We start from the raw sequence: 9,146 nt of genomic DNA, 5'->3' as shown, positions 1-9,146 counted from the left end.
CTCAACGTTTAACCTACTCACGCCGGCTTGTGCCCGCCCTCACAGTCGGGCATATTTTCGGAATACACCACTCCGCCGTTGACCCTGGCCGTTGACCGATCAACCCAACGTTCCTACCAGCTCCCTCCGCAGGAATGTGTTATAGGCTTGAGGTGCGATCAACCCAAGGGTAAGTGGGCGGAGCTATAGATGGAATTTGCATGTTTTCGTGACTGCAAGGAAGTTTTTGTGACTGCAAGGATCCAAACTCTTGGTTATTTCGGTAAAGTCGCGTAGGTAAAGAAAATAAAAAAGAAAATAAATGAAATCACGACGTTTCAGGCGCAACGTATCTGTTAGAGCTTTTAACAGACAACGGGACAATAAATCACAGCCAATCGAATCGCCAACCTTCCTCAAGAGTTTCTTGCTGTGGTTGTCCCCGCCTGATGACGGACGCTTGTGTTGCGCCCGAGACGTCGTGATTTTTTTTTACCAACGTGACTGTACCGAAAGAAGCAAGGGTAAAGATTAGCATGTCAATGTGAGACGGCTCCAGCAACCGGGGGCTGTGCCAATGAGAAGACATTCAACTGTTGACCGCAAGGTCTCGTGACCTAGAACGTCAAACGCAATTCGATAATTTTGATCCACGCGGCGTTGTTGTGACACTGGCGTTTCTGCCACAGGCAAATCCATGCAACCGGAGTAACTTTCCGCTCTCAACGACGCTGCAGCTTTGGAATGCGCCACTTGATTGAACACGTAGCTCCTTCCCTGTTGCGTCCAATATTCGTGGTAAATCTTGCGGCTTTATATTAAAAATAGATATTGAAAAAAATAACTTTTACTGGTAGGAACCTCCTGGTTACACCAGCCCACAGGGGATTGTTGTGTCCGTCCGTCGTGCAGGGAGTGGCTGGGTGGGGAGGGAGGGGCTGGATGGGGAGGGGAGGGTGGGGAGGGGCTGGGTGGGGAGGGGAGGGTGGGGAGGGGCTGGGTGGGGAGGGGCTGGGTGGGGAGGGGAGGGTGGGGAGGGGCTGGGTGGGGAGGGGCTGGTTGGGAGGGTGGGGCTGGGTGGGGGGTGGGAGGGGTGGGGCTGGGTGGGGAGGGGCTGGTCACCCCGTGATGCCCTTATAAAACTCAACGTTTAACCTACTCACGCCGGCTTGTGTCCGCCCTCACAGTCGGGCATACTTGCGGAATACACCACGCCGCCGTTGACTCTGGCCATTGACCGAGCAACCCAACGTTCCTACCAGCTCCCTCCGCAGCAGGAATGTGTTTATTTTTCCAGGGGGTATGGTCCACTGAGCTGTGTAGCTCTTATTCAGAAGCGACCTGACCATCACAAATGAGAGCTCAACGTAGTGGCTCATCACGTGGAGATGTAGAGCAGCCAAATACTCTAAACGCACGTTTCTAACTATGGAGGAAACCTCCGGAAGAACCCGGTGAACAGTCCATGCGACCGCGGAGACACGCAAACTCCAAATTTGCAGCAGGCGTCAGGGTCGGGGTCGAGCCCACAACCTCCTGTATACCGAGCGAGGTAGTTAACATCTCACGGCCGTGGCGCTTTCCCTGGTAGGGGGGGGGGGGCATGTGTACCTCGCGTAATTGCTCACGCTCAATTGGAACTGCGTCGTGCTTTCATTATCCACTCACTTGTCACGGCCGTGCTTGGTCGGGCGATTTGCCCAGCAAATTCCAGGTGCGTTGAGTTTTGTTAAAAACGAAGGTTTGCGTTTGGTCAGACTGAGTGAGAGCCGGGGCCAGGAGCCTGAGCCCAGTTTTGTCTCCCTGCAGAACAGGCGATGTAACTTGTCACGTCGGGTATGTGTTGGCCTCAAAGCGGTGCAGTATTTATAACGGCATCGTGTGCTGTTGAAATCAGAATACATGCAGAGTAATCGAATGCTGACAGATCGAAATGGGGGGGGGTGTGACGGTGCATCGATGTCATATCGATATTTATACTCACGATTCATTGAGTTGTACGCGTGACAATTGGTTATATTCGATTCGTATGCGTTGTCTTCTTACCTCCGATTAGCATGGTTGGCTACGTACGGTGCAAACGAAGTTCAACATACATGCGTGAACTTTATATTGAATTCAGTTACTTGACCCCAGTTTTATTTTCGGTCACAGCTAACATTAGCCGTCGGTGAGTGATATTTAAACCGCTTCTGGACGCACCCCCCCCCATTCACTTCACCAAACCACACGACAGTCAGCATGGTAAATTAGTTATAGCTAATCCCCTTCATCCCCTACGGGACAAGAGGCCGCAATGTGTTCCCTCCACTTCTTCCTGTCCTTGGCAACATGTTGAGCCTCGCCCCAAGAGAGGTTGATCGCCGGCAGCTCGTCCTTCACGGCATTGACTTGGGCTGTCTTTGATGCCTCGTCCACGGTGGGGACGAGACATCTTTCATCAGGAGTGGTCATACTGCCTGTAGGCAGGGCCGGATTAAGATGTTGTAAGCCCCTGGGCTACAGGTACTGTAAGGCTCCCAGTAATATTTTCTAAAGGAACAAAAATAATTTTTTATTTTTTATTTGTACAAGGCTAACAACAAATAAAATTCACCATTCACAGAACGAAATAACTTTTCACTTCATCTATGGAGGCCCTCCAGATGGCGGAGGCCCCTGGGCTGCAGCCCCTAAAGCCTCGTGCCTTGATCCGGCCCTGCCTGTAGGTAGGCTTGAGCCTACTGTGGCCCTGGTGTTGTCTCTCTCTCTCTTTCGTTATGGTTACCGTGACAAACATTTCGTTTTCCCGTGGGTCGCGTTGTTAGCGCTACGCCCAACCCCCAACCTGGAGGTGCCAGCATGCTGTCGTTTGTCAGACCTGCCAGAAACCCCCACCGGCATAGCCTCTCGGGGTCCTTGAGGCACACGAGCCTCACCACCACCACGACCACCACAACAAGGTGACACAGCAAGAGGGCGAGGTCAGCATGGTTTCAAGTATGGTGAAACAACCCCATGACCTATATCGTGTGGGAAGGAAGAATGCCATCCGTCCAGCATCGTATTGACTAAGGGATGAACATCGTGTGTGATGGATGTCATTTGCTTACAGTAAGCTCTGCAGACTGGTGCAGTGTCCCAGTCTCACTGGTAAAAAAAAAATCGATTCTTAGATGGAATTGAGGCGCGAAATCACGCCAAGCCATTGAGTCGCGAAGGAATGGAGTCGTTACACGCCCAGTGTGAAACATGACAAGGTAATGTGTTACTAGCTGTCAGATTATTGCCAAGTGTGTTGATAAGATAGTTGGGCAGAAATGATGCATCTGTCAAGAGGCTGTGGATCTGGATCTCTTGGTCTGGGACCTGTGAATTTCATATCATCATTGTCAAGCGACTCAGGATGTTGACCTCATACCTCAAAACACTGCACCCTTTCCAACATTGTTTAAAATCGAATGTGTGCGTCGGTTTTTTTGGTAAAAGAATAAACAGCTTAAACACAAAGGCGATTCCATACATTTTAAATTCCGTTCTTGAAAAGTATGTTTATCTAGCATGGCTTAGCATTATGGTGTTATGCACGCCAACAGCTGCAAATACTGGCTTTTAAAATGCACCCGACATATGTGGAATTCCAAACGGGCCCACAATAACACGTACAATTCTATCGGACTCGAACGGAATCGGTTGCAGGAGGCAGCTGTGCTTGATTTAGCGGTGCCCTGTTCAAAAACAAGGAAAAGGAATTCAATTACAAGGACTGTGTTGAGCAGGTTAGGATGAAAAATAGAAGCAGCAAATCTGAAATGCGGGGAGTAAACGAAGCTGCTCGGTGGAGAAGCTTCGGCTTGTATTTCATGGGCTATCGAGGCAGCAAGAACGCAGGCTGACCATGCAGGCGGTGTTCCCGATAACGTCTCCTCGTTAAGCGACGAGAAGACGGGTCGCGGCCAGGGGATGCCATCCGCATCACGGCTGCGAGGGACGCTCTCGTCGTCGAATGTCATCGGCGATCGCTCCACAGCGCTCTCCTTCCCCCATCCTGCTGCCTCTGTCTGGGGCCGGTTTTCTGGACGTCGGTGAATTTGACCATCTCGTACACTGCGGCGCTGTTTGTGTCATATTGAGAAGCCTTACCCGCCACGGTAACGTGGAAATGCACGCGGTTCTCGTGGGGCTGGCGAGAGACGCGAGCGGTGCCCCCGTGCTCACTCGGGCAGGCAGACGCTTTGATTTGCATATAGTGCAGCGTACAGTGGCTTTAAAGTTGACATTCGGTTTCCTTTTACAGTTTACTCTTGTTAAATGAATGAACATACCGTAGGCGCAGAATATTGGTCACGCATTTTTGCCCCTGATACAGCCACTGCTGTAGCCGGATTATTCTCGCTGAAGTTGACGGTCTTCATTCTGGTTCCTTTAGAATATGCACGCGTGCCTCTGAAATCGGGCCTCACCACTGTAGTGAGGCCACGCTACCGTGGAAAAAATGCCACACCATCGTGGCAAGGCCAGACCATCGAGGTTAGGTCATACCACCGTGGGGCAGACCACACCACTGGGGTTATGCCACTATGGTCAAGCACGGTAAGATCACGCCGCCGTGGTAAGGCCACACCATTGTGATCACGCTACACCACCGTGTATTTGTACTCGTGGCTATTCCTGACTCATGGCTTTCTTTTTCTGTAGTGCCTTCGCTTACTGTAATCTCGCTACTGTCATTCTCTAACAAAGTGATCGATATAGCCGCTTATATAACATTGGCTACAGCATTCATTATTTTAAAGATAGCTCTCATGCATTTTTTTTTCTATGCTGAAGTGTAGTTTATAACCCACATTGGCTGGACTCAGAGAGCAGTGTGCCTGCATTTTGACCAGTACTTTACCCAATGACGCAACCTTTGCATTCCTGAGTATTTATGCCTTTGTTTGGCTTTATTGTTATTTATGCCATAGTTTTTTTTCATTCTTATTTATGCTCTTGTTATTTCCCTTTTTTTCCACATGTTATTTATTACTCCCAATGTGTTATTTTTATGGACCCAATTTATGTTGTGCAGCGGTGACAGAAACAATTTGGTACAGCGCCGCGCATAGAACTCCGGATGAGACGCCAATAACTGAGCAATCAGGACCAGCGTGGAGATGGGCCCAGCTGCTCATGAGGGGGCCCTTGTTTGAGGTTTGTTTTCTCCTTGCACGCATGCCTACGTATCTGTGCATCTGTATCTGTGGGACCATTGGCGAAAGTAGCAGGCCCTATTTGTGGGGATATACAAGTACGTCTTCACGGGTGTCTTTGTTTGTCTTTGTATGTGTATCTGTCTCAGCCCAGTCACTCCAGCCTGCCTCTTGTTGTGAGAAGGTTTGAGTTGACGTGCGTGTGAGGCCGATCTCCATTGGCGAGCGTCTTGACCATTTGCTTATTTCAAGGTGGTGACGGTTGTGTCGGCGGTAGGTTCTCCGTCTGTGTATGTCGATGCCTCCGCAGACTCCCCGACCGCCCATTAGCAGCAGGCCCTGTGGGTGGCACGAGCTGCCTGCAGCCGTAGGAGTGAGTGAGCGAGCGGGCTGGCGGGCGAGCGGGCGTGCACACAGCGGTGAGACGTGTGGCGAATGCTGTCTGGGGCTCGTCACCTCGCACTCACATCACATTTCGGTCAACCTGAATCACGTCCAGCGCAGTTTCACTTGCGCACAACTGTAGATCTGCTGAAGCCTAATACTGTAATGTTATCATGCACCATGGTGCAATTACTTTCCTAGCCAGACTAATGTATTTTTAGAAATGTTTCATCTTGCTGAATTTATATTTTAAATTGTATAACAATTTGTTCCGTAAATATGTCACGTGCCCATTTGAGTTGTGCAAAGGTCAACAAAGTAACTGTACAATTTATTATTACTATTGCTTTCATTATAAGTGTACAACATTTTATTTTTAGTAGCAGACTGCTTATTTAAAAAATAAACTTTCGCTGGGCAGCTTAGTGATTAGTGCTCTTGCCCCTGGGTTTTGCCGATTAAATTCAACCTCAACCCCGAGCTAATGTATTCTGTGGCAGTAGCATCATGAAACAGCCGCTGTACAATCATTTGTGCTGACAGAAAATATTACGTACCATATATTTTTGTTGCAATTAGTAAACTATTGTGTTCCTGCGTTGAGGCCGTATCGTGTCAGTTGGGCATAATTGTCTCATCGTGATTACTGGAAAGAGGGACAAATGTCAAAATGTCGCAAACAATAGTGATGATGATGATAAAATATGAATTTGGTTAAATCTGCAGCGCTGAGATGTTTGTTCATAACTAATACGAAATAATTTCCCTGCCAACTGCAGCAGGGTACAGCGGGAGCTGTCTTCACCCTCTCGTGCCCAGACTACAGCCGGCATCGAATAATATGAAGAGCTGAATGCAGTAAACATGTGTGTGTAATATTCATAACACGAGGCTAAGTGGCATCCTGCTCACTGTAAGTGGTGAGACAAGGTGGCCTTGGTGCACCTCGCTCTTACCGACCGCCACACACACACAGGTACTGGCACACAGACATGGCTTCTGTCCCGTCTTGCCAGCCAGTGAGTTTTAATCCCACGCGCAGCCTGAAGCAGACCCTGGATGGGGTACAGGTAGGATTGCCATCACTGAGGGACAAAAAACCCGGAAGAATGCAGTATCTCAGGATACCTCAAGAAGGGGAGACTGCACGTCTTGAGCGGTGTATATTACACAACTGACGAAATCAGGACACCTAATGTCCCGGGAAGGCTCCCAATGACAGGTACACTACCTCAAAAAGAGGATGTCATGGGAAAACCAGCGCAGGTGGCAACCCGAGGTACAGTGGTAAGACGTTCTGGGCCCACGCGTGTGAGTTGTCTGTAACATATTGTGTTCAAGGTGAATGTTGAAAGCATCGGGTGTCATAATTCTCTCAAGGTCGAGTATTAATGTGTTAGCGAGGTGCACATATATTAGATATTTCTTCTGGGAGGTCCCTGAGCACAGGCAAAATGCCTGTGACACAGGAAGCACAATTACATGTATTGATGATTTATCTCATACAATATTTATATGAATTGGGGGTTGGAAAGGAGCAGTGGCCTAGTGGTTACCAGACTACATTAGGAGCCCTATGACCTGAGTCACAGACCTGAGTCACAGGCAAAATGCCTGTGACACAGAAAGCACAATTACATGTATTGATGATTTATCTCATACAATATTTACATGAATTGGGGATTGGAAAGGAGCAGTGGCCTAGTGGTTACCGGACTACATTAGGAGCCCTATGACCTGAGTTTGATCCCTGGCCAAGGCTAATTTCAGCGGTGAGTGATATCTTCATCGGTCCTGGATGCCCTCCTTTACCAAATGACCAGCGCTTTGAAGTATTAATAGCTACCCACGACGGAAAGGCGTTCATCCACTAGTGCATCCACAAAAGTATTGATTAATTACTATTAACGATGCCGGTGACCCATTCCTGATGACCCAGAGACACGTGTAAACAAGTTTCATCGAAACGTGTGCGGCGACTTGTGCACGCCAGCCATCGTGGGCACGTGGCACGCACGCTGGGGGAGGTGAGGGAGCGGTGTTATTTTGTTTTCAACTAGAAGCCTGCACCTCCTTTGGACTGCCCGTTTGTCCCCCCCCCCTCTCTCGTCTCGCTCCAGCTAGCCAGCCAGCCAGTGAGCAAAACTTAACAAAAAAACAAGAAAAATACAGTACCTATAGTAAAATTGACCATTGTTGGACGATAACTTTCCGTCACCCCCGCCTCCCCACCCCTGGTTACCCCCCCCCCCCCTCGTCTCACGCGTGACAACCCCCAGGCCCCCCACCACTCACATAATTCTCCAGTGCCCCCCCAAACAAAAACCGCGCGCCCTTTACCCCTATGCAGCCAATCAGAACGAAGCACGTGGCCAGCGAGCCAACAGATAAGGCAGCCAGCCAGCCGGCAAAACTTGTTATAACGTAGCATGATGTGTGTCTACTGATGGCAAAAAACCTCTGCATTCGCAGGGAAACAGACACTCGTCAACGCGGCCCTATTGCGCCGCTGCATGCCCGTGACTAACGGCGAGGGCATGGATACGAAACTTTAACGCGGGCGAAGGAAACTTGGGCATGATGTCACGAAGCAGGTCCTCGCCCTCCCCGGGGAGGAGAAGCCGGCCAGGGGGAAATGAAGTGAACGCTGACGCCCCGAGTTTATAAATCCAGGGCGTCGTTTACTCTTGGCTTTTGACATAATAGGGGTTTGTTTGTACCTCGTGAATGCGGCGCTTGTGCGCGCGCTCGGCTCAATGCTCACCGCTACTCTGTAACAGAACTCTCATCTGACTTAAAGCTTTCGTGACTGCAGGAATTCAAATTCTTTGGGTCTTTCGGTAAAGTCACGTGGATAGGTTCAAAGAAAATAGAGAGGGGCAGCTGCTGAGGCAGACTGTTTCAAAGGTTTAAAATCTGTGCAGCTTTCACGCAGTTTGCGCTCTGATGCTTAATTGAATGTGCCAGCTGACCAGTGTGCAGTCATTTGCATAACCGCAGCAATTGGTATAAAAAAAAGACTTCCTCCGGAGCAAAGAGCATAATTTACATGTGTATGTGTTTGACTTGGGTGGCAGCATATACATGGTCTAATTATATAGAGGAAATAATAATTCTATGTCACCAGAACAATCAATTTTACATCCATAAAATGACCACTTAAATGCCTTTTTAAGCATTTTACCAAATAGCCTACTGCTCCTCATGAAGATTTAATGAGCATTTAAAAAGAGGGTTGCAATTGCTCGGTGGCTCTGTATTATGGCCCAGTAATAAAAAAAAATAGTTTATAAAAAAAAACGATTCAAATGAGTGTCATGATTTATTGGACTTTCGCTGAAAGGACCCCTGTAGCAAATATAATCCACGCGTATTGCAATCATAGGGTTAGCTCATCTTTAAGCACCTCCGATTCGCACGGTTGGCTATGTATGGTGCGAAAGAAGTTCTACATACATACTGTACATCTCCCGGTGGCCCAAGCGCTAGCAGGCGCGTGTGCCTCCACTTGTGTGGAGCGGTAGTGTCGCGGTTAGCACGTTGCGCTACCAACCCGAGTTAGATTCCCGCTCGCAGCCAACAACCAGTGACGATTATGCCCCTCCTAGGTCG

Source organism: Lampetra fluviatilis, chromosome 7 (assembly GCF_964198595.1).
Source record: "Lampetra fluviatilis chromosome 7, kcLamFluv1.1, whole genome shotgun sequence".
NCBI lineage: Eukaryota > Metazoa > Chordata > Hyperoartia > Petromyzontiformes > Petromyzontidae > Lampetra > Lampetra fluviatilis.
Note: the sequence above shows the minus strand (reverse complement) of the source record.